General features: G+C 37.1%; 1 protein-coding gene across 1 annotated transcript in view; it reads right to left on the bottom strand.

The window, feature by feature from the left end:
• Positions 1 to 24,152, bottom strand: part of RP1 (RP1 axonemal microtubule associated) — a 218,102-nt gene that overhangs the window by 172,663 nt on the left and 21,287 nt on the right. Inside the window, exon 3 of the mRNA XM_042869486.1 lies at positions 23,976 to 24,104. The gene's annotated coding sequence lies outside the window, so the exon portion shown is untranslated. The remainder of the gene's footprint in view (positions 1 to 23,975; positions 24,105 to 24,152) is intronic.

Here is a 24,152-nt window from a genome sequence, read left to right as displayed (position 1 = left end):
AAGCTTGGCAGCAGCAAGTTACACAAGCCACTCCATGATGGCTAGAAAAACTGCTTTTGAGCAGTGATAGGGCAGAGATCTATTTGTACTGAGATCATAGAGAGATACAGTTGCTTGGCATTTTTGACACACCTAGTCATTAGCTGCCGCATTTTTCACTACAGTTCTAAACAGAAGTTTTGGCAGATGTGTTAAGCCTAGGGACACAATTTAGATCAGGCATTTTAAGTCTCATGCCTCATTCTTATACCTAGTGATGTTCCTAGAGGAAATTCTTCCAGGGCACTTGTATTGCTAGCTACAAAGTGAACCTATTCTGCTCAGAAAATGTACTATAAGGACATCAATAACAGCAGAAATGTTCTTCAGTGATCTGCATGCCAAATTACCCCATTCAACTGACCAAGATGACTTCAGCTAGCTAAAGTAGTTCAAACAGGTATCTGCAGCAAACCATTGTGACATTCAATAGCCAGGGAACTACTCAGCTTCTCAGCTAATTTGTACAATGTCTCACTCTTCATAAAAAATGGAAATAAATTTCATTGAACAATACAAATATTCATTCATACAATAGGCTTTTTAAGGTAGATTTTCTCCTGAGGCTGCTGATAAAAATCACCTTTGAATTAGAATCTCAGAAGTTGTTCTGGATATTTGTACTGGTGTTAAACATTTGGTTATGTAAGCATCAATATTTAGGATAGAAACACAATATATTTTACATGGAAATAATTATTAGACTGAAAAGTAAAGAAAGTAAAATAATAACATATACATGGTTTGAATATAATAACATGAAATAATTTGAATTTGATAACATGAAATAATTTGAATGTACAAAAGTAACTAAGAAGTCTTCTTTATCCATAGAATGAATGATAGTTTAAACAGGGAACTGATGGCTGCATAGCACACCACGTCTGAACACATTCTAGTATTAATTTTAGCCATGGAAAATTCTTATGCATCTTTCAAATATCTTATAACTTACAAATACCAAATATTTAACAAATTAATAATCAACGTATTGTATAAATTGCTGTTTCATTCTACAGGTTATCACATTTTCTCCTGAAATTAATCTATAGTTAAATGTTCTTAACATGATTCACAACGTCTGTTAAGATAACTACAACACTGAGAATTTGATTCTTCAAAAGACTGGAACAGAATTCAGAACTGAATCTCATTGCCTGCATTCTCACAAACCAAATCAGTCTTTCAAAGTTTTTACACAAAAATGCTCAGTTTAATAAAGACACTAAAAGGAACAGTTTATTCTAGACTATAAGGATATATCCATTGCCTTATAGCTGTCAACTATTGCACGTAATTTCATTGTACTCACCCACTGTCACATCCTATGTAAATAAAATTGTAGTTAGTTTCTTTTCAGAGATTCATAAATTGTACGTGTGATTATCTATAGCAAATGAACTGAACATCCTCAGTGTTATTCCAAGCGTGCGCAGCTCAAAAAGACATCATAATCCATCTGCTTAATCTTGGCTAATGTTAATCACCAGACTAGGTTCACCTTAGGTAGCCATTGTTCAGAGCAGACTGTCTAACAACTCATTCAGCAAGTTCTCTTATATTATTTTTAAACCTTATTTTTCTTTTAAATATTTCACGTATATAATTTGCTTTTCACTTAAATCTCTCAAAAGAACCACAAAATAAAAATGGGCGTAGATAACATAGGTCATCTGATCTACCTTTTTATCTATACAGAGTTACCCTCCAAATTAAATTTTGTAATAATATAAATATTAAATGCTTTCAGAGATGGTGTTGCTACCAACAACTTTTTGAAACTATTAACTGTCTCTTGGCATTAAGTCTTTCTTCTGCTCAATCATCTGGTAAAGATGACAATCTCTGCCATGAAGATTCTCTGATATTTTCTCTATTCAAACATCACTCTGAAAATGATCCCACAGTTGTTGTTGCTGTTTTTTCTTCACAATACTCAAAGTATTTCACAGTCTGATGGTGTTTCTCCTCTATGAGGCATTCTGCAGTTCTACTTACTGGAAAAAAGGTGATGCAATGGTAATAAATGTAGGTGATATAATTTGTGAAGATAAAGGGAAAATATATCAGAAGTAATTTAGTTAGACCACTGACTGTTGGTGGTTTTTTTCTCTTTCCAGTGGAAACACTATGTCCTCAGATGGTAACTGTCCCATCTAATTACTACCAGATGTATAATCTGGTTTACTTAATCATAATCTCTTTACTTAATCAGGATTATAGCAAGCTCTCAAAACTAACAGTGTATAGCAGTAACAAAAACACTTTACTTTTTAACTGTTTTACTTAGTAAAGAATTCAATACCCATAAATTTTAAAACGCTGATTCAGTTCTATTTTTGTAAGATATAAGGGAACGAATATTAAGAGATTTGACTATAAACATCACTTTCTTAAATGTTATGTTAACATAGCTATTTAAGTCCTTGATATCTCTGATCTTGTCTATATCTTTCTGAATGTGATGCTTATATTCCAGCCAGTATTTTGGTTTTTATTTTTCTAATTCTTCTCCAATAGCTTACACAGGCTGCCAGGTTAGCAAATGTATTTGTCAGCACAAACAACACCCGAATGTTCATGAATTCAAAGCTGTGGAACTTTCTGATATCTTATCACACTCTTGGAATTTTTCATTGAGTTGTTTCTCTTTGAAGTGCGTGATATAAAATATAATTGCTACTCTCATTTAGCCTTCCAGTGCATGCAATGCCGCTTTTCGTAACTTACTAATGCATCAGTTGCTTCCTAGCACCACTGGAATCTGAGACCCACAGAATGATACATCTTGAGCCTGGTGGGGACAATAAATAAGTGCTACCATTTGATGCTATGAGAGCCCTGTAAGTCTTTATAAGGTTTCAAAGGGCTCACAAAAAAAAAAAAAAAAAAAAAACCAAAAAATGTTCAGACATGTGCGACTTAAAAGATCCACTTCTTGTACTACAAACACTCCACTTAGAAAAAACAAAAACAAAAACAAAAACAAAAAAAAAAACCCAGAAGAAATCATCAACTTTATAGTAAAATAGCATTAACAGGACTTGCTTTCCATTCCAATTATACTAGAGGTAACACAGATTATCACAGTCCTGTAACTCACAATAATCACACAAAAGCACTTTTCATTTGTACACACAGGCAGCTTGACTGGCATTCATGAAACTACTAAAATGATGTGAAAAGAATTTGGTCATAATATTTGGAGAAAATACATTCCATATTTTGTAAACAAAAATCAGGGAATACAAAATTAGTCTTGAAAATGTAATAATGCAAAATATGGCCACATGAGACACGATCTCAGTGACAGAAATTGCAATTGCAACTGGGATTGCAGTTTTCTGTGTTGTTGTTGCCTTCTTCACTTTCAAATCTCCAGAACACCTTTGGATCTCAGTTCTGATACTAAACATTACATCTAACATCAATATCCCCCTTGCTCTTACTATTTTATAGGAGTTATTGACTTGTCAGTAGTTTGCTTCATTGGTAAGGCTACAATTTTGCTCCTACTTTTTAAGAAACATTTATTTCCTTCATTATGAAATGTTTAACGATTACAGAATTTTGTTGTAGATGTACGTAAAATTTATTTTAACTAAATCATCTATGGACTAAAATATAAATACAATTTACACAAATACAGGGTAGTTTGTTCCTCAGTTTCAACTAGTAACTATTTGAGTTGTTTGTTCTGGTTTGTCAGTAGAGAAAGGCGCATCACTGGTGTTCGATTCATTCCACTTTTCTAGGGCAGAATAGATCAACTTCTACAACTATTTGTTTTCCTTTTGTGACTAGAAAGGAGCCTAGTCAACTAATACATTTAATTAACAAAACTTAAACAGAATGTCTCTCAACTTAGGAACTGGATCCTGTAGGAACATAATTTGAAAGTGATCTTAAGAGGATATGCTATTCCTCCTCTTTCCTTAATTGACTCTACTTTGCCCTATCCACACCAGAGGAACATACCGCTCTTCATTTTTATGGTTACTTTTTAAATCCTATATTTCATTTCATTATTTTCTAAATGATGACAACATATTTCTTCTGCTGTTTCTATAGCCTCCCTTCTGATCCATATGACAAAAGCCATTTTAGTTCTTATTTAAGTCACAGTTTACATAAACTCAAAAGTACTGATGTCAGCCGAAGAGTTGCTGTCTTATTCCACAACATGACTGAATAGGTGGTGCTGAATAGATTCACTGTTCACTGCAAACATAAAAATTACAGATAAAGACAAGAGACAGTTGTGCATAAGGAACTGTATCTGAGTACATGAACTCAAGTGCTAGTATATATACTCTTTAAGAATCAGTTTATAAAGTTGATAATTAAACTCTGCTGGATTTGAAATCTTGCTATTGAACTTCTTTCCTTAGCTCTGAGGTACCTTCTCAATACCATTAAATGATACTCTTAAATCAGTCATAGTAGATGTACAGACTAACACAAGCTCACCATCTGAGGTATACTTAGTAAAAAGAATCACAGGCAACTGAGGGGCTGGAAATTCTCTTGGTGCATTGCAGACCCATGGGGACTCACTGCCTTTGGATTTTAGCCAAATCCTCCATGGACTATACTGCCATCTTAAAGCATTTTAAATGTACAGGTATACCCCCTAAGCAGATCTTAATTGTGTACTTCTTCAAGTTACTGTACAGAAATGGGAAGCTCTTCAAGTATTTATAAGGGAAATTCACTGCTTCTGTGAGATAACTGTTGCAATCAAATTCAGTGATTAAATCAAAACTTGAGGAACAGGTAAAATAGTAATAAGACCTAATGCAAATGAAACACGGACAATTAGAGTACTAACGGCACAGTGCAGCAACAAAGACTAATTTATTTATTAAAAAGCAGTACAGTACACATTCAGACACAGGAAATAAATAATAAGAAATAAAATACACTATGCTATGTGTACCTCAAGGAAGATCACCACAATTCCAAGTGTTGCCGGTTAGCAGCTGAGATGACATTTGGAGGCAGTCATTAACTACAGCTCTTCCTTTCAATGAAACAAGAGGAAAGTGAATAGCATTTGGATTTATTTCTTTGTTCTTTCTGAACACCGAGATCAACACATACAAAGGACCTACTCCAATTACCACAGGTATCAGTGGCAGTTTCTTATTTCAAAGGGAGTTCTCAAGACAGTAGCACAGGGATGACCAATTAAAGTTCTCACATCTGCAGTTTGCCTGCAGTCATTTGATGTATATCAAAAAAGTCCAGGTCAAATATTGAAATCAAATACATGGACTATAATCCCTGGGCTGAACTAAAGCTGAAGAGAAAAATTTCAAAGCCAAGAGAATACTCCTAACTCTAAAATTCTTTGGATCAGCCCAGGAAAGTATGACATCCAAATAAATTTAAATGTTTTTATCCTTACACTTTCTGACTTTTATTTATTACTCCTTTTCATCTTAGGACTTCAGTAACCAAACTGATTAAATGGTACAAGCACCTAAATATAACCCAATATTTTAAGCTTTGTTTTATAAGCCTTCACTGTTTCTCAAGATCAGAACCATATGCAGGAAACTGATGTTCAAGAAAAAAAAATTTGTTAGCAATTACATTATCACGCTTGCTGATATATTCTTTTTTCCTAGCAGATAACCAGCATCCCAGGCTAAGAAATGTAAGCAGTCTTTTTGCAGGATTATCCTGAGTCAGAGCAGGGTCAGAACTGTGTACACCGTGGCCCTCCCTGACTGGCAATCGTATGGCCTTTGAATAACATCCTTTGTTTAAGCTTGAGCCATATGGAACAACACTTAGCATCAGAGTATTTTTATCATTCCAGTGTGAGTCACTCAATTAAAAAAGGCAGTAGCTACGCCACTTAAACTATTATGATTGACCTCCCGCCCCAAGAAAAAGCCAATAATACACTTTATATTTCCAAGTCCCTTCAACCTCTTATACTTTTTTTTTTTTTTTTTTTTTTTCTCTTAATTGGACTGCTCAGAAAGGTATGGAACAAGAAAACTGCTATCAAACTAAAAAGGAAATTATCACATTGGAGAATTGGAGACAGAAGCCCAGGTTAAGTTCCCTGTGGTGTGCCCAACCTTTCTACATCCTTTCCAGTAAAGCCTTCCAAAAAAATGTGCCATTATTAATATGTTACTACTGATAAGATTTCAAGCTACTGCATTACAACAGCATTTTAGTGCTTGATATACATGAACTTCTTATCAGGTTAATCCCTACAGATTCTTATTCATTAAATTCTCCAACAGAGATTTGATAACCAACAGCTGTGAATGCAGATAGAAAAAAAAAAAGTGTCTCTGGGGAGGCAAACAAATCAAAATGAAATCAGCACCCTGCTCTTAATAGAATTCTAACTGATTAGATGGAATGCAATTCAAGGTCTGAGAACTCCTATTAGCTGTTCTGGATTTTGACTACCGAGTCTCACTAAATTTTACCTAAATCTGAATGGTTGTGCTCAGAAAATAGCCTCCTATGGGAAATTTTTTGCCTGACTGCGCAAATTCTCCCATCATCTTCTAGTGGGCTAGAATTTCATTCTGGAGCATATGGCTTAGAATCACAGAATCAAATTGTAAGCTTGTCTATGACAGTGCATAGAATCATAAAATTATAGAATAACTCAGATTGGAAAAGACCTTCAAGATCATGGAGTCCAACCGCAACCTAATCACCATACTACCCTAACACTAACAACTCACTGCTAAATCGTGTCCCTGAGCACCACATCCAAATGGTTTTTAAACACGTGCAGTGATGGTGACTCAACCACCTCCCCGGGGGATCTTGTCTCAGAGCTAAGAGTATAAACATTCTCTACTTAGTTTTCTGTATTTTAGCAAACTACTTTGCCTTGATTTTGTAACATACAACTGAAAAGGGATAGGTCATCTCTCTGCGTATTTTCTAAGGTTAAGCCTCTGAAAAAGGCCACCACAGACTACATTTTGCTATACTTATTTTATGTCAACATAATTTCTTGCACTGATATGTGTATGCTTACACAGTAGCAAAATTCTTTGAACACGATAAATCATGACTAAAATTTTCTTCTTTTTTTCTGTCCCTGGTTTTCTTATCTTACATTTATTTTTTTTTTTCTCCATTGAACACCAGCCTTCATGATCCACCCCAGCTCTTTCATCAAATTAATAAAAACAACCTTAGCACACAAGGAATTGTAACATTTCAACTGCAGGTCTAATTAGTGCTGTCAGTTCATTCAATATTGACCTTTCCCCCAACTGGTTAGAAAACTCCTATGTGTAAAGTTTTATTGAAATTTTTACTTATTAAGATAACGTAGGCTCACAATATGTTCCTCTTGTATACTCTTCTATTATTTCAGTGCATTTATTAGCAATCAATTTATTATTATAATTCTCTGCATTTTTCAAAGATTATGGCCAAAGCAAAGGGTTAAGCATGAGTTCCCTGGCCAAGCTCTTAACATTTTATCTTGAATATTAACCCCGCGTGCCTCAGTTTGTGTATCTGACATTGGCTGCAAAGACCTTTGTCAACCTTCATATTTCATGGAGACATTGTGAAGCATCAACTAAAGAAATCTCATGAAACTCCATCAGCGCAAATAACTGAGAGAGACAGATCTGTTGTTCCTCTGGAGGACAACATACAGTCCTTTGCCAGGCTCTGGTGTTATTTCCTTGATGGAGTTCAGAGATTGTGTAAGTTCATAAACTGAGGACAAGAAGGAAAAACACAGGGCTTAGACATTTTATTCAGGTTTGCCTCCTAACACTGTAAAACTCTGATCAAAATTCACATCTTCAAACACTTGCTCAGATCTGATGCTGAGGCTCCTGAATTTTTAACAGTACAGCTCTGCTGCTGAGCACATGTACAACCTTACCAGCTCTGACAGCACTAAGCCACTTAACATCTTAGCCTTGGTGCAGTGCACAGCTTGTCACTGTTTTGCCCATCTTGCCTGAAGAAACCTGACCACCTCTTGCAACAGCCCCGGAGCAAGCTGTCACCCTCCTCACATCCTCTGGCTACTAGCGCTTTTACAACTCTGAAGGGCTGGTTCACTGTCTGATTTAGAGCAGGGATTTAAGTGCATGCATGTCAGCTTTCAAGGCAGCTCTACACTCGTACTGTATAAGCTTTGTATAAGATAAAGCCTGACCTGCATAGAGCATCTAGTTCTACAACAGACTTCCCAACTACAAACACACCATAGTGAGAGAGAACTCCAAACCTGAGCTTAGATACCATTTATTTGTCAACCATGGAAATAATATCAAATATGAATACCAATCTGAAGACTGCAACTCACCGTGATTCAAGCCAACTTATCCAACTCAAAGCTAGGAATTCCCAAAGAAAACAAGCTGACCAACTCTAGTGTTGTATTCCTGTGCCAGTATCCTTAATGAGTCTAGCTTACTCAGCTTGGCTAAACACAGGTATAAGGAAGAAGTACAGAGAAAATACAGGTACGGAGCGCTGTGAGGGAAAATACAGAATTATATTTGACTGTCTTACTTGCAGCAATACACAAACTCTACATAGATCAATCTTCTCATTCCTTGGCTTGCTTTGTTAGTGGGGGTTCTCTCCACCCAGATGCAAGACCTTGCACTTAACTTTGTTGTATCTCATGAGGTTCTCCTGCTCAAGCCCATCTAGGTCCCTCTGGGTGGCATCCCATCCCTCACATGCATCTACTGCACCCTACAGCTTGGTGTCATCAGCAAACTTGCTGAGGGCGCAGTCAACCCCACTGTCAATATCAGTGATTAAGATATTAAAAAGTACTGGTCCCAGCGTTGACACCCGTGGGATACCACTTGTCACTGATCTCCATCCAGACACTGAGCCATTGACCACCACTCTCTGGACCCAATCCTTCAGTAAGTTCTTCATCCACAAACAGTCCACCCATAAAATCCATATCTTTCCTATTTGGAGAGAAGGATTTTGTGGAGTACTGTGTCAAAGGCCTTACTAAAGCCCAGACAGTTGACATCAGTGGCTCTTCACTTGTCCATTGATGTAGTTGCACCATCATGGAAAGCCACTGAGTTGGTCAAGCAGGATTTATCCTTGGTGATGGTGTTCTCCCATATCCCCTGCCTGTCTTCCATGTGCCTTAGCATAACTTTCAGAAGGATCATGTTCCATGATCTTCCCTGGCACAGAGATGAGACTGACAGGTCAGTAGTTCCTAGGGTCATCCTTTTTACCCTTCTTAAAAATGGGTGCGATGTTACTTTTTTTCCAGTCACCAAAGATTTCACCTGACTGCCATGACTTTTCACATATCATACAGAGTGGCTTGGCAACTACATCAGCCAATTCCCTCAAGACTCTGGGATGCATCTCATCAGAACCCATAGATCTGTGGATGTTCAGGTTTCTCAGGTGGTCATGAACCTAATCTTTGCTAGTGCTGGGAGGGGCATTGCTTCCCCAGTCCCCTCCTACCAAATCACATTTTTTTGAGGACTGTGTGACAAGCAGTTATCAGAGAAGATTGGGTCAAAAATATCATTGAATACCTCAGCTTTCTCCTTGTCTGTTGTTACCAGCTTGCTTGCATCACTCACTAGGCACTCACTACACCCTCTCTTCAACTTTTCTTTTCTGGTTGAGGTAGCTGTAGAAGCATTTATTACTTTTCTTGGCACTCCTTGCCAAGTTTAATTCAAGCTGTACTTTGGCTTTCCTGACCTCACCCCTATAAAGCCTAGCAGCTTCATTATACTTCCTTGGTACCTGTCCCTGCTTCCACTGCCAGTGCATTTTCTTCTTACTATGTAGTTTGACCAGCAGGTCCTAATTCAGCCATGCTAGTCTCTTGCCTTCTTTTATATGTTTATTCTAACTTGAACTGTCTGCTTTAAACACCTTCTAAACATCATTATTTTGGAGCTACATTTCTCTTGAGTCCAGTTCCACTCTAGTTGGTATTTATACTGCTCTTATCATTGCATATTTCTAGCAGCAAGAAATCACTGGTGGATTTTATCCTCATAACATCTCCGTGAGATATACTGACCTACCCTTTCCTGTGTAGAGGACTGACTGAATGGCATAGCCTGGTTTAGTGCCTGTAAACCAGGAAATAAACTCATCATTATTACAAAATAAACCAGTGCAAGAAGACCAGTTATCCTTAACTATTGTCTTCAGATTTTGTGAGAAGGACAGTAAGAACGAGCAGCAGTCATTCCTTCTTTTTGCAAGTACAGCCATCTGTGTCTTTAGGGATACAGAAGACTGCATAAGGCCTTGGAGAGTAAAAAGCTAATGTAGAAAAACAGAGCCCATTCCAGAGCAAGCTCTAGTTAGAATCAAAGTCCTTGCCATTGTTACTCTCAATACTCTCTGTATTAGGAAAGCAGCTTACAAAAAGTCAATGGAATACTGCTGAAATAAACCAGTATTTGCAAAATCTCCCCTGGTCAGGTCACCAGCCAAGGTCAACCCCAGCAATCACTTAGGAATGGTGACAGAACAATAGACCTGCTGTACAGAGCAAACTAGGCACTGGGGCTCTGCTTCTATCTCAACAGATAAGCAATTCTTGGGACTTCAAATAAATCACTGGCAACAGCTAGCGGAAAGAAGGATGTTGGATAGATCCTCTCATGTTTTTCTTAGCAGACTGCCACAGGGAAATACTCAGATGCTGAATGATGTCTGTTTACTTAGAAGAGCCTGATCTAAAAAGAAGTGACATAGTATAATCTGGTCACGCAAACTGTCTCTAAGCAATTAGACTGTCTTATTGGTTTAATGCTATTTTAGGTTTATTTTTTGCTTTTGGGAATTAGACTTGATCCTTGAAAAATACTGTATGTATTATGCAAAGTTGTACATCTATTTATCACGGTATCACAGCTTACTGTAGTTACCATAAAATTTGTCTAAGATATATAACATCAAAATGAACTGAGGTACTCAGCACACTTTTAGAACCACATAGAAAAAAAATATTATAGGCATTGTTCAGCCTGTTTTCCAGATACTAATCTGTAACATTTATCTCCTTTCAGAAAGACAGTGGGAAAAATTAGTTTTATGTGGCTTCACTTCAGGTCTAAAAAGCAAATCTTCATTTCATTTAGATGTATATCTTTCTTTTTACTGCCTTTAACGCTTTTCAAATTACAAATTTTCATAGGCTTTTTTCCAATAATTTATATTGCCAGGTAATTTTTAACATACCAAGATTTATACTGCAGTAAATTACGACAAAATTACTTGCAGTGAAAAAAAAGTATACTTAGAAAACATAACTTAAAATAGTCACAGAATCATAGAATAGTTCAGGTTGGAAAAGACCTTTGTATAACCAAGATGTTATAATTGCAATATAATCAAAGAGTAAGGCAAAGTGTATAACCAAGATGTTATAATTGCAATATAATCAAAAGAGTAAGGCAAAGCAAACAGGGATCACAAAAGAGAATAAGTAGAAGAGCTTACCCTTGGGTTGAGCTCACTAGAAGATATCAAAGAGGAGGATCTCCAGAAGAGATCCTTCCCCTCTGGTAGCCAGCTCTTAAATAGGTCCAGGAGGGGTGGAGCCAGGCTCCACCCCTTCCGGTAGCACAGGTGAATTGCCTTCACCTGTGCTCCTCTGGCTGACTCATGGCTCACCTCAGGTGATCAATCAGAGGTTCAGGCCGTGACTCAGCAGTTGCCATACAACCTTAAAGATCATCAAGTCCAACCACAACCTAACCATACTACCCTAAATAACAACCCTCCACTAAATCATGTCCCTGAGCACCACATCCAAACAGTTTTTAAAAACATCCAGGGATGTTGACTTCACCACCTCCCTGGAGAGCCTATGCCAGTGCTTAACAACCCTTTCTGTAGAGAAATTTTTCCTGATATCCAACCTAAACCTCCCCTGGTGCAATGAGGCAATTTCCCCTCTTCCTGCCACCTACCACCAGTGTGAAGAGACCAGCCCCACTCTCACTGCATTCACCTTTCAGGAATTTGAAGAGAGCAATAAGGTCTCCCCTCAGCCTCTTCTTCCCCAGATCCCTCAGTCACTCCTCATAGGCCATATTCTCCAAGACCTTCACCAGCCTTGTAGACCTTCTTTGGACTTGCTCCAGCACCTCAATGTCCTTTCAGTACTGAGGTGCTCAAAACTGAACACTGTACTTGAGGTGAAGCCTCAACAATGCCGAGTACAAGGACAGGATTTTCCTAGTCCTGCTCACCTCACCATTCCTGATACAAGGCAGCATGCCATTGGCCTTCTTGGTCACTTTGGCACATTGCTGGCTTATATTCAGCCGAGCGTCCATCAGTACACCAAACACAGAGTCACCGAGGCAAGAAGGAGACAGTACTAATTAATAGCAATATGCTTGCATTATACAAAAGAATCCGATTCAAAACTGGTTGTCTTCTTCTGTGAGAATCACTTCTATCAGCTTGGCAACATGGCAGACTAGACAAAAGCCATACTCAATGCTGCATGCACACACAGTACTGCATTATTTCTGATACCAGACAGAATGCCATTGGCCTTCTTGTCCACCTGGGCACACTGCTGGCTCATGTTTAGCAGGCTGCCAACAGATTCTTTTCCTCTGCTCAGCTTTCCAGCCACTTTGCCCCAGGCCTGTATGTGGCATCACCTGGCATTCTTGTGATGAAAGTGCAGGACCCGGTACTTGGTTTCATTGAACTTCATACAATTAGCCTCAGTCCACCAATCCAGCCTGCCCTGATCCCTCTGTAGAGCCTTCCTACCCTCTGGCAGAACAAGACCACCTCCCAGATGCTGAAATCTAAAAGTGAAAAAGTGATTCCTTAAATTAACGCGCTTGGAAAGAGATTAATGTACTCACTGAGAAACAGAATCAAATTTATGTGCTCTGCGCATCCTAACAATAAGTAAATTTAGATCCTGTTGCAAAATTACAAAATTTTGATAAAGGAAATCAACATGCTCTAAGTATACTATCAGTTTATTCAGTTAATTAAATACATGCATAAGTCCTTCTTTACAGAAGAACAAGTACACATTCAGCATAAATGCCTTCAAAAATATAGAACCGCATGTTATATGCAGTAGTCAGATATACCTCTAGCTATGAATTGCATGCTAGTCAGATCATAAGTTTTCTTTCCTCTTCCATAGTGTATGCTTTCTGAAAATTAGGGGTCTTCCAAGTCACCCTATTTTTAGATCAGTATTTATAAAGTTTGAAGAAATTTTGGATATTTCCTTGGAAGAAAAAAAGAGTTTTTACTTCTCCACTTTTCAAGTAGAGTCACTGTTTAATTTTAAATCATTCGTAGACTTTTTAAATAAGTAGTCCAATTTATTTTATTTCTTCTATCAGTGCACTTTGACTCTTATATCCTAACATTCTTTTTGAAATTTCACCACCATTAGCCACTCTTCCCTACTGAAGTTATGAATTTTCTTAATTCTACATACATCAGAGTTCTGTTGAACTGATTCACTTTAATTTATCTTCTATCTTCAATAATTCAACTTCATCCATAGTCCAGAGGCTCCCATCCATGTTATATGCACTACAAATATGTAAGATATACCCCTTAATATCTTAAAGTTGGAGAATGGAATCGTGCAAGGGATAATGAGGATTCACAAGTAGTCTTCTGAAGACAAATTAAAGCATGCTTATTAATTAATATTAAAGGCTATCTTTTAAAAGGCACCAAATTGTTTATACGTATATATTCGGAAAAGCTAAATAAATGAATGTTATTAGAGAATGAAACAGCTTTTATATGCTGCCAAGTTCTAAGGTTTGCTACTTCATTTGCAGTAATTTAGACAGTGCTATATTTTATGGTGTAAGACAAAGATATAATCCCTTTACTAAGTGTTCTCTTTAACACTGAAGACAGGTGAGCTCACGCATCAGGTGTCAGTGACAAGCTCTTGGCAGGGGAGTGCTGCAGGGGTGGCTTCTATGAGGAGAGGCTGGGGTTTTGCCCTATGGCAGAGGGAAGTTCTTCCAGCTGGCTCCAGTTGTCCCAGGAGCCATGGCTGTGGTGCCTCTAAGATCGCATACTGGAAAAAAGGAAAAAATGCTGGAGAGGTGAAGAAGGACAGGCAAGCAGAGAGAGAGACAGCACTGTGAGCACCAAGGGCAGAGGAGGAAGTGGTGCCACAGGCTGCCAAGCGGATGTCCAGCAGCTCAGGGCGCACCCCATGCTGGAACAGAATCTTCTGTGGTGCTGCAGCACATGGACAGACCCCCACACTGGAGGCAGGGGAAGGTATAAGGTGGAAAGAGAGGCAGAGAGGAGCCGTTGTGGACTCACAGCTGTTGTTTTAGTGTGCTTATCACTACTCAAATCTATTTTAGCTGGCAACGAATTAAATTAGTTTTCCCAAGTCAACAGAGCTTTGCCCAAAAAAATAATCAGTATGCAGCTTTGTTGTTTTTACCTCAAACCACAAAGTTTTCTCATCCTATTTCCTCCACCTGTCCAGCCAAGGAGGAGAGCAGGCTCTTGGCCCTTCACCGCAGCTCACCCAGAGAAACACAGACCCTTGCCCTCAGAAACTGCAGCCTCTCATTCCTGCAGTCAGTCTAGGCAAAATCAAGATATTCCATATTAACTACCGGCTCATAAATATTCCTTTTCAAAACACCCTGCCTGGTAGCAGCAGGTGTAGATAAGAGAAAATAAGGTTGAAAATACTTTTTGCCTTGGTTACCTCTGAGGGATTAGAGCTGAAATCCTCATTCTTTTAACTGCAAGTTTTTAGTCATGGCGATATTTCCCTCAATACTGTCAGAGTTCAAGACAATCAACCTGCAAACTGACACAAACAGCATGCTTCAGCCAAGTAAGCTCTTTCAAGTAAGTAGAGCTAATAGTGGGACCAAGGGTTTATAACCTCAGGCCACATAACTGAAGTTGAAAACTGTCTGAAGTGAAGCCATTTAAAGTTCAGTGCATTTCAGAATCTGAAACTCACAAATAAAAAGAATCATAGAATCACCGAGGTTGGAAAAGACCTGCAAGATCATCCAGCTCAACCGCCAAACATCTTATTCTTATATTCTCTAAATGAAATTTCAGTTTGCTGCTTTGAAAACATTTTTTTTGTTTTAGAAAATTTACATTTTTAAAATAGTAAAAATAAAATATCGCAATAAGAAAACACAGCAAATCATTTAAATGAAATATTTCAGAGCTTTTTCCTCTTGATCTGATCTCAGCTTCCTTTTAACTTCCTTTGTGATTTTGGCTCTGGCTTCATTGAAAATGAGGAAAAAAAGATGAAATCTAAGGATGGGAAAAGAATGAGAAAAAGCTGTGTATAGAATTTTAGGCAGTCAGCATAATGATCACTTCTGTTTTTATAACATCGGAAACTAGAATATAGCTATTGAGTAACTGGTAGACTGCCACATGCCAGATGATTGACACTGCTGTCCTAGTGCCTAGGGCCTCATGGCAAATTGCTCCAGCAGTAGATGACGTGCATTTTCCAATGATATTATAACCATGTCATTCAATTAAAATCTACATACAGTTCAATAGTACTGATGCATAAATAACTCAAACATGATTTTAGAAGCACATACTTATGGTAACAGAGATGCTCAAAAGAAAATAATCAAGCGTCAATCAGTATTAAAAGTACTCTTAAGAAAAACTTACTGCACTGTTGAATGACAGATTAACATCTTTATGTTGACAAACAAGAATGTCTCTTGTATGAAAAAAAAAAAAGTGCCTGTCAAAGCACTTCTTCAATAGTATTCTCTTTACAACTTTGTCACTAATTAGACAACGTATTTCAATTAAAAAGGACTCCCCTGATATTTAAAGTAAATTGATTTCAAGGCCACATGAAACCAGCGCGTAACCAGTAAGTATCCACCTAAGAATAAAATTTAGCTGTTACATTTGCTTTAAAGTAATCATAGCTATGTCCAAAATCTTTATAAACCAAAACACCAATTTAATGAAAAAAAAACAGTCCACTTAATATTATATTTTAATCACAAAGGGTTTAAATCATTTTATATTTTAAAAAATGGTCATTCTAAATCATTAGAGTTAGTTCTTTATTTATAGGTGGTGTATTTACTCAAATCATATTATGTCCCGCAAAGAAATAAATGAGAAGACGTGCAATAAGAACAACTCAGTCCAGAATCCTCATGAGCTCAATGGACAAATACAGAGCGGAAAATCTTTGCACCAATGTTTATAATAAAGTCATAACTTCATATTTCCTAAGCTTTTGTCCCATCATTATTATTCTAATGTAGAAATTCCTATTTCATAACTATTCACAAAAAAGAGGGTTATATCAGAACATGCTGCCTCATGGGACAGAAAAGACCACAAAGCCCTGAGAGATGTGACATGAGGGAGTGATCACATCCACACTAGGAAGAGAAAGCTATAGAAAATTCACTTCACTTCAAGAAAAATAAATTTTCGATGTAAAATCTGTATAAGCAAAATAAGTCAATTTAGTTTCTCTTCCGATTTTCATTGTTCCTTTACAAAAAACAGTTGAGTAACCACAGCAGAATTTGGCAAAGTGCTTCCAAGAGCTCTCTGTTAACATCTAAGAAGAAAAGTGATTTGTAAAGCATAAATTTTGCTTATGTTTGTAAAGCATAAATATTATATAAATGTAATATTTCTGGGATACATTCTATTTCACAGTGCTCTTAGTCCCTAACCTCTGACAAAACGCACCTTAAAACAAGTAAATCTGATCAGTCTCATTTCACAGTCATTTGGGATTCTGTATTTGCTCATTTTTTAATATCAGATTGACAGAACAGCTGCAAATAGGCACTTTTGAAATGCCATATAAAATCATTCATATCACTTAACTTCATCAAGTAAAATATTTATAACTGATGACAAAATTGCTCATGTGCAACTGACTAATGCTGTCCCCCACCCATGGGTTTTTTGCAATGCCTCATATCAGTTTGGCTTTGGTAGCAGAGCCTTATCTATGAAACAAACCCATCAGTTTCCGGACAAAAATCTGGAAAAAGATTAGCTCCCTCCCTGCTGAGATAAATCACTTCCCTGTGTTTTTACTTGCAGACTTTAACATTTTTCATACAGCTTTTACTCTGACTAGATCTATAAAGCAATGTGAGTTTCAAGATAACTAACACTTGCCTGATGCAAATTTAAAACCAGCAATTGGTAGCATTACTCTTTAACAGCATGTCAATAAAGTAGCAACTATTTACTTGTTTCATATTTCTTATAAGGAAACATTTACTTGTTTCACAAGTTTTTAATTAATTATTGTTTTTTGAACCAGGCAAAAAGGAAGAGAAGACGTGCATGTGTTCAGACTAAACCAACAGTTGAAGTTTAAATGATAACTGTTCATACTACAAAGTTGTAAATATATACATAGATTACATTCTATATGCGAATATTATACTATAAACACAAATCCCACAGATGTCTACAAATATTCCGGCTCCCTAGCTCCCAGGATTCCAGTGCAGATAGCTTTCTCTACTTCAATGAAAGTTGTGAAATTCTTGAATTTCAGAGGTCATTGTCCTTCATTTTTGAAGAGTTCCAAAATAGATACTAAAAATTTAAACTAGAGGCTACAGTCAAATGCTCTAAATTATACATAATGAATATAGATAGAATACACTTCTATATACATTTACTTTATCAATACAAGAATATTGCCCTTATTTTCAAGTGTCAATTAATTCCTTTATATCTAACTAAATTTTCTTTCCAATAAAAATTCATTTATTCATTACAAGTGTATCTTGAGACATTCAAACAAGCAGATATCAGATCATTATAAATAGACTCTGCACATACATGCAGACTCCACATATACATGACTTGCACATTTTCAAATGGAATGTACAGAATTGCATACAGATATTCAAGTCAAAAACCTGATCATGTCTCTTTCCCAGAATTTCATAACCCTTCTCTTACCAGAGAGAAATACCCTTCACTTCACAGCCACATCTTATTCACGTCATCATTTTTTGTCAGTATATACATTTGTGAATGGTCGAGAATGAATCATAGAATCATTAAGGCTGGAAAAGACATCTGAGATCACCAAGTCCAACTGTGAGCCCATCCCCACCGTGCCCACTAACCATGTCCCTCAGTGCCATATCCACACGGTTCTTGAACAACTCTACAGATCATTATAAATAGACTTTTAAGGCATAGTTTGTAACGGTTTTGGCTTAGAATCACATAACAGCTAAATTAGAAGACATCTCTGGAGATCCTCTGGTCCACCCAGAGCAAAGTGCCAGTCTCACATCCAGGCAGCTTTTGGAGATCTCCAAGGAGGAGCCTCTGGGCAACCCCCACCATTACTTGATCATTCCCAGAGAAAAAATAAAATATTTTCTCTTCTATTCCAGTAGAATTTCCTGCATTTTCATTTGTACCCATTACCTCTTGCCATTTCACTTATATACGCTCAGCAGAGTCTAACAATCTTCTTCATCCTATCAGCTATTTATATGCAGTGACAACATCCCTCCTGAGTTTTCTCAAGGCTAAACAATCCCAGCTGTCTCTCTGCCTCTCCTTGTATGTTAGATACTCCAATCCTTTAATCACCTTAGTGACCCCTCTCTGCTGGAGTGACTCCAGGACATTCATGCCTCACTTGTGCTGGGAATTGCTCTTCTTTTTGTACTTTTTGGCTTGTACTTTTATATTTAGAAAGATGTGTCTCTCATACAAAATACAGCAGAGTAAACTTTGCTCCCAAGGTTTTTACCCCCTTAGGCTACAAAAGATAAAAGCTCTTGGCAAGACAGCTGGTACAATTTTATCCCAGGAAGTAACTGAAAGAAAACAAAAAATATTGAAGTAATCACAAAAACACTGCAGAGTGCTCTGTTTTAAGCCATTCTCTTGTTCATCTGTGTCCAGGCAACAATTTTGAAGGGAGGTAATACGTTTACTTGTCCTTTGCTGCTGCAGATGTATCATCAGGTCAGGTTCAAGGTTCCAGGGCAACAGAAACAAGAAAAGAGTCAGACCTGCCTGAAGTGCAGAGTGAGGAGAAATTCTCTCTCCATTGCTGCTGTAGTGATCTACTGATAACCTCAGTAAGCCATCTGGACACTTTTCCTTGTAATGAAACAGTTACAGATTTATTTCTTTAATTTTTTCTGCAGAACAGAGGTCAATTGCTTAATGTCACGTTCTAAGTCCCAAATATATTTTGATTTGTCTAGAGATGGTTTGTCTAAAGTCTTTTCAGTTTATGTAAAGTCTTCTGGGCCAAAGTGGTAATATGTATACAAAGGGAAGTGAGGAACAGGAACTGGTTGCCCAGAGAGGCAGTGGACTCCGCATTCCTGGAGACATTCCAGGTCAGGCAGGACAGGGCTCTGAACAATCTGGTGTAGCTGTAGGTGTCTCTGTTCATTGCAGGGCAGGTGGACCAGATGATCTTTAAAAGGTCCTTTTCAACTTAAATGATCCTACTATAAAAAACATATAGATGTAGCACTGATGGACGTGGTTAGTGGGCAAGGAAGTGATGGGTTGATTGTTGGATTAGATAATGTTAGGGGTCTTTTCCAGCCTTAAGAATTCTATGATCTGAATAGTTTAACTTCTGTTAGAATACTCAGAGGAATAAACAGTTATCTTGTAGGTTGTAGCCTGGCTTGCTACAGGATTTTTGTAGTCAAAATTGATGGGAGACAAATGCACAAGTCATTAATAAGATTAAAAATCTGAAGTTTAGTCATGACAATAAACAATGATGCCACAAAATTCAGAAGAATACACTTTGGTGAAGAGGCAGAGGAAGTTAGTAGAGAACAGAAATTCTGCATAAAGTATTGCTTCTTGAAATGTAACTCTCAAAGTCTTCTGCTGCCTTGTTGAGTCTCAAAGAACTCTGACAACTTGTGGTAGAACGTATCAATGAGACAGCCCCGCTTTGACAAATAGTCTTCATTAATCGTGCAGCAGAGACTTGGGGTATATGGATGGAATAAAACATTCCTGTTGGGTAAACTGTCAGCAAGAAAACTGGAGATGGAGGAAGGAGAGGATGCTTTACGTCAGCGTGATAAAATTTCCATGACTGAGTTAGATCCTCACAGTCACAATTTTGTGCATTACTATCCTCCTATACCAGGACAGCAGGATTTTCATCACTGTGAAGAAAAATACCTGAACTTAAGAACTCTTGGGCTAATCTGAGCAAATATCAATTTAGTCAGAATCTCTGACCATGGTCAACAGTACAATTTAGAGAGGAAGTACATAAACACTGTTTCTATAGCTCCTTTCTCTGGTTCACTACACTCACCAAATCTCATCAGCGAGTGGTATCCTGAGTTTGAGGTTGCTTTCAGACCATACAATTCAACAGCTGTTGATAAATTTATTCCCCCTTAGATATTTCTGTTCCTTCCTTAGCGTGTTAATACTTTTTACCATGACAACCTATGGTAAAAATTTCAACAATTTCTGATTTTGTCCTTTCCTCTTTCAAATCTACTTCCCTAAAACTATATTGATTTGCATTAGTAATAAGAAACTGTATTAGTAACGAGAAAAGCAATTAATCATCATTCCTGATTGTGTAGAATTTCCTATTTCATTCTTTATGTTCATATTTTCTTTCTACTACATAAGATTGGTGGAGCTGAAGACAGACTGAAGTGAGCCATCAGAAGTTACCTCAAGTTTTGTCTGCTTTGGTTTGAGATCTGTTTGAACTGTCCCCACAAAATGTGCGTGTTAGAAGGGAAGAGAATGACACTCTACAGCTATTTACTCTTTTGAAGTCAAGGAAACAGAGCCCAATCTTACAGTTTGTATCATAACTATATTTTCCTCATATGCCACTTGGCACAACACACTTGGTTCCTTGCACAACAACAAGTACTTTTCCTGTGCTGTTTCATCATTCAGGTACGATCTCACAGATGGCAATTTTTATCACCGAGTATTGTACAGCTATGACTTGAAAGTCATTCCCAAGTGATCGTTATCATATTTCAAAATGCTAAATGCAACCACAAACTATATGGCAGCAATTGATCGATTGGCAACAATTGCCATGTTTAGTTTGCAGTTTCTACGGATACTGTTTATTTTGCATGATCTTCTGATAAAAGCGATACCAAGGCAGTAGAGAGCACACAAACAAACAGAAAGCATGTATTGCCATGGCACAAAGAGTAAACATATAGAACATTCACATCGACAGGGAGAAGCTCATTAAAACATTCAAAAGAGTTACTAGACAACTCATTTTTTCATGTGCAAATAAAATTGGGTATAGATAACCAACATTTGTGTGTTATGCTACCATAGGATAATTAAGTTAATGCCAGTACTATAAATATTGATATAGCTATGTAATTCCCTTTAGCACTAGCAATTATCTGTAGACACAAACAAGAAAAGTAGAATATATTTCCCTCAGAAGAACATTGATAAGTTAAATCCAACTAGTTACTGACTCTGCAGTCCTGACTCAGTTCAAGGAACCCCATCAAAGAACTCCATGAGAGAGTTTGGCATCCAGAATTATCTGTAGTTTGCTGTTTTTTTCTTTAGAAATAAACACAAACTTGCTGTGTTTACATGCTCAGCTTTCAGACCCAACTCAGCTGTATGTCTGCAAAGCATAGTTTGAGAAGAACTCTGAACAATGTAGCATCAAGCTCACTTCTGCAATAAGGCAGCTCCAGGCCATCTTACATCCCATTAAGATGCATTCACTACTGCTTATTCTGGAACAGTTATCAGCTTCACAGACTTTCAAACTAACTTCGCGTCTGGTTCCTGACTACCAAAAACAATATAAAAAAAATAAAATATTTGTGTGCTGATTTTCATTTTAATTTACTGAATCTAAAAGACAGTGCAATGATCATGTCGTCCAAGCATGTCCTTTTATCTTTGCTCTTCAACATTGGGAATAACAATACAGAAATTTCTCCATGAAAGAGTGATCTGAACACATCTTAATGTATGGAAAGTCAATTTTCCTAGCCTTACACTTTATAGGCCAGTATACCAGAATTCATTGCAACATTTGGCCGCATTAAAATTAGCAATGTTTTTATTTAAAAAGAAAAAAATCAACAACTCCTTCAATCAAATGTCTTTCATCTTGAGAAATAACTCTACTAGCCATGAGTTGATTCTTCACAGACTTAAGGTGAACTGACTTGAGAAACTATGAAACAAAACTAGGGAAACTGCCTGAAGAGGTTCCAGACTGCATGAGCTAGTATCCATTGCAGCCTTAATCCTTACAGTTTATCTTATAACTGAAGCTGCTTCTATACCTTGTCACTTAAGCAGAAAGGTGGGATACAGAGGGTATGGCAGATAAAAAGTTTCAATTCCCTCACTGCACTTTGCCACTCTATATAAAAACCTGCAGGTGCTAAGGCAGAAACCATGTTCAACAGCTTGTTCATGTGGTCTCAAGAACAGTAAGATTCTGTTTTCACTGGTAATGCATAGACTTTGCTATGAACATTTGGAAAGTTTGAACTATATGATTTGTTTTTTTATGGAAAGAATATAACTGCTGCTGCTTAATACAGAAAGCCTTCAGGAAACCACAGAAGATAGGTGATGAAGGCTAACCAGTACAGCAGTCTAAACATAGTATTTGAACTGAGAAGTTTATGAATCAAATATCTTACATCAAGAGCTTCACAGCTTTTTTTCCCAACAGCAGCCACAACTTGTTTATTTTGTCCTTTTATTCCTAGAAATCTGCATAGCTGTAGGTAACAGTCATTCAGAATTAGAGCTTGGGAGCTATAGAAGTGAAACACTTTGATCTTTTTTTAGAGAGAAAGAGATGCCGAGTACTCTTTTTCTCTAATGTCACAAGCAACGTTTTTGAAGATGTATTTGGCCATTCAACAACACTCTAGTGCCCTTTTTCATAGACTCTGGATGGAATACTCTTCACATATTCTGCCACAGTGGAAAAATCCATGAACCTGAACTTACAGTACAGTAAGCAGACAATATTTATATGTAATATAAATATATATACTAACACTGCTTGCTAATGTATACCCCACATTCAGCCAAGAGGCAAGAGCAGTAGATGGCAAAGTTGACAATGACTGTGCTTGGGCTCACGGCCAGCACTATAAATATATGAAAAGGTGCTTTTCATTAACTGAGTGGGAGAAAATTTACAAGACAGGTCATGTAAACCAGTAAGTGGTTTTGGTTTCTCTACCTCAATGTGGTTTATGGGCTTTTTAAAGTGTTTAAAATCAAGATTTCTGCCAGCTAAATCCTCTCAACTTCACTTGAGTTGTGCAAGCAGTGAAGTTGGTAACAACTTTGAAAAAAAATTTTCACAAGCACAAAGTTTTCCATCTGGATTAAAAGCACAAAGAGTAGGGAGGACTGCAGGTGATAGTTACAAAGGGAAATATGAAGCTGTTCATTCTCATTTGCATATTTTTCACAGTTTTATACTCTAACAGATTGTGCTACTTCTAAACATGCACCATAACTTTTAAAAGTGATGTCTCTTAACATGATCTATTTTGAACATGTACTCATAACCACTTTTTTTTTTTTTTCAAATGCAGAAGTTTGATATTAAGCTTCTTAGTAAAAATAAATAAATAAATAAAAGAAAAAGGAATTAACTAGCAATAAGCACGTGTCTAAGGAAATGTGATTAACTTCTCCAGAATAGGTTTACAGTATTGGGACAAAGACAAGATTTCAAATAAACAAACACAAAAATTTTATATTTGTTAGAATGCTGCAAACAAATATTTTTTGCTCAAACTAAAATAAAAAACAAATACAATATGCTGCAGTGTAATCAGAAGACGATTTCATTCTTTTATATCATCACTGTATAGAAAGAATAATTAGGACAAAAATTAAAGCTGTCTTACCTGATCCAAGACCTTTGAAGGGCTAAAAGAAAAATCAGAGCCACATAGATGATACTTAGGTGATGGATGCTGCCTCTTTCAGCTCAAACGTGTTCCAGCTACAGTTTGCTTCAGTCACTATGGCCCAAGCTGAAAGCAAACATTGATGTTAGTGTAATACCATTTTCTATTGTACCT

This window comes from Lagopus leucura, unplaced genomic scaffold (assembly GCF_019238085.1).
Source record: "Lagopus leucura isolate 7727_CA_CO unplaced genomic scaffold, USGS_WTPT01 Super-Scaffold_100002, whole genome shotgun sequence".
NCBI lineage: Eukaryota > Metazoa > Chordata > Aves > Galliformes > Phasianidae > Lagopus > Lagopus leucura.
This window is presented reverse-complemented; position numbering and strand designations above follow the sequence as displayed.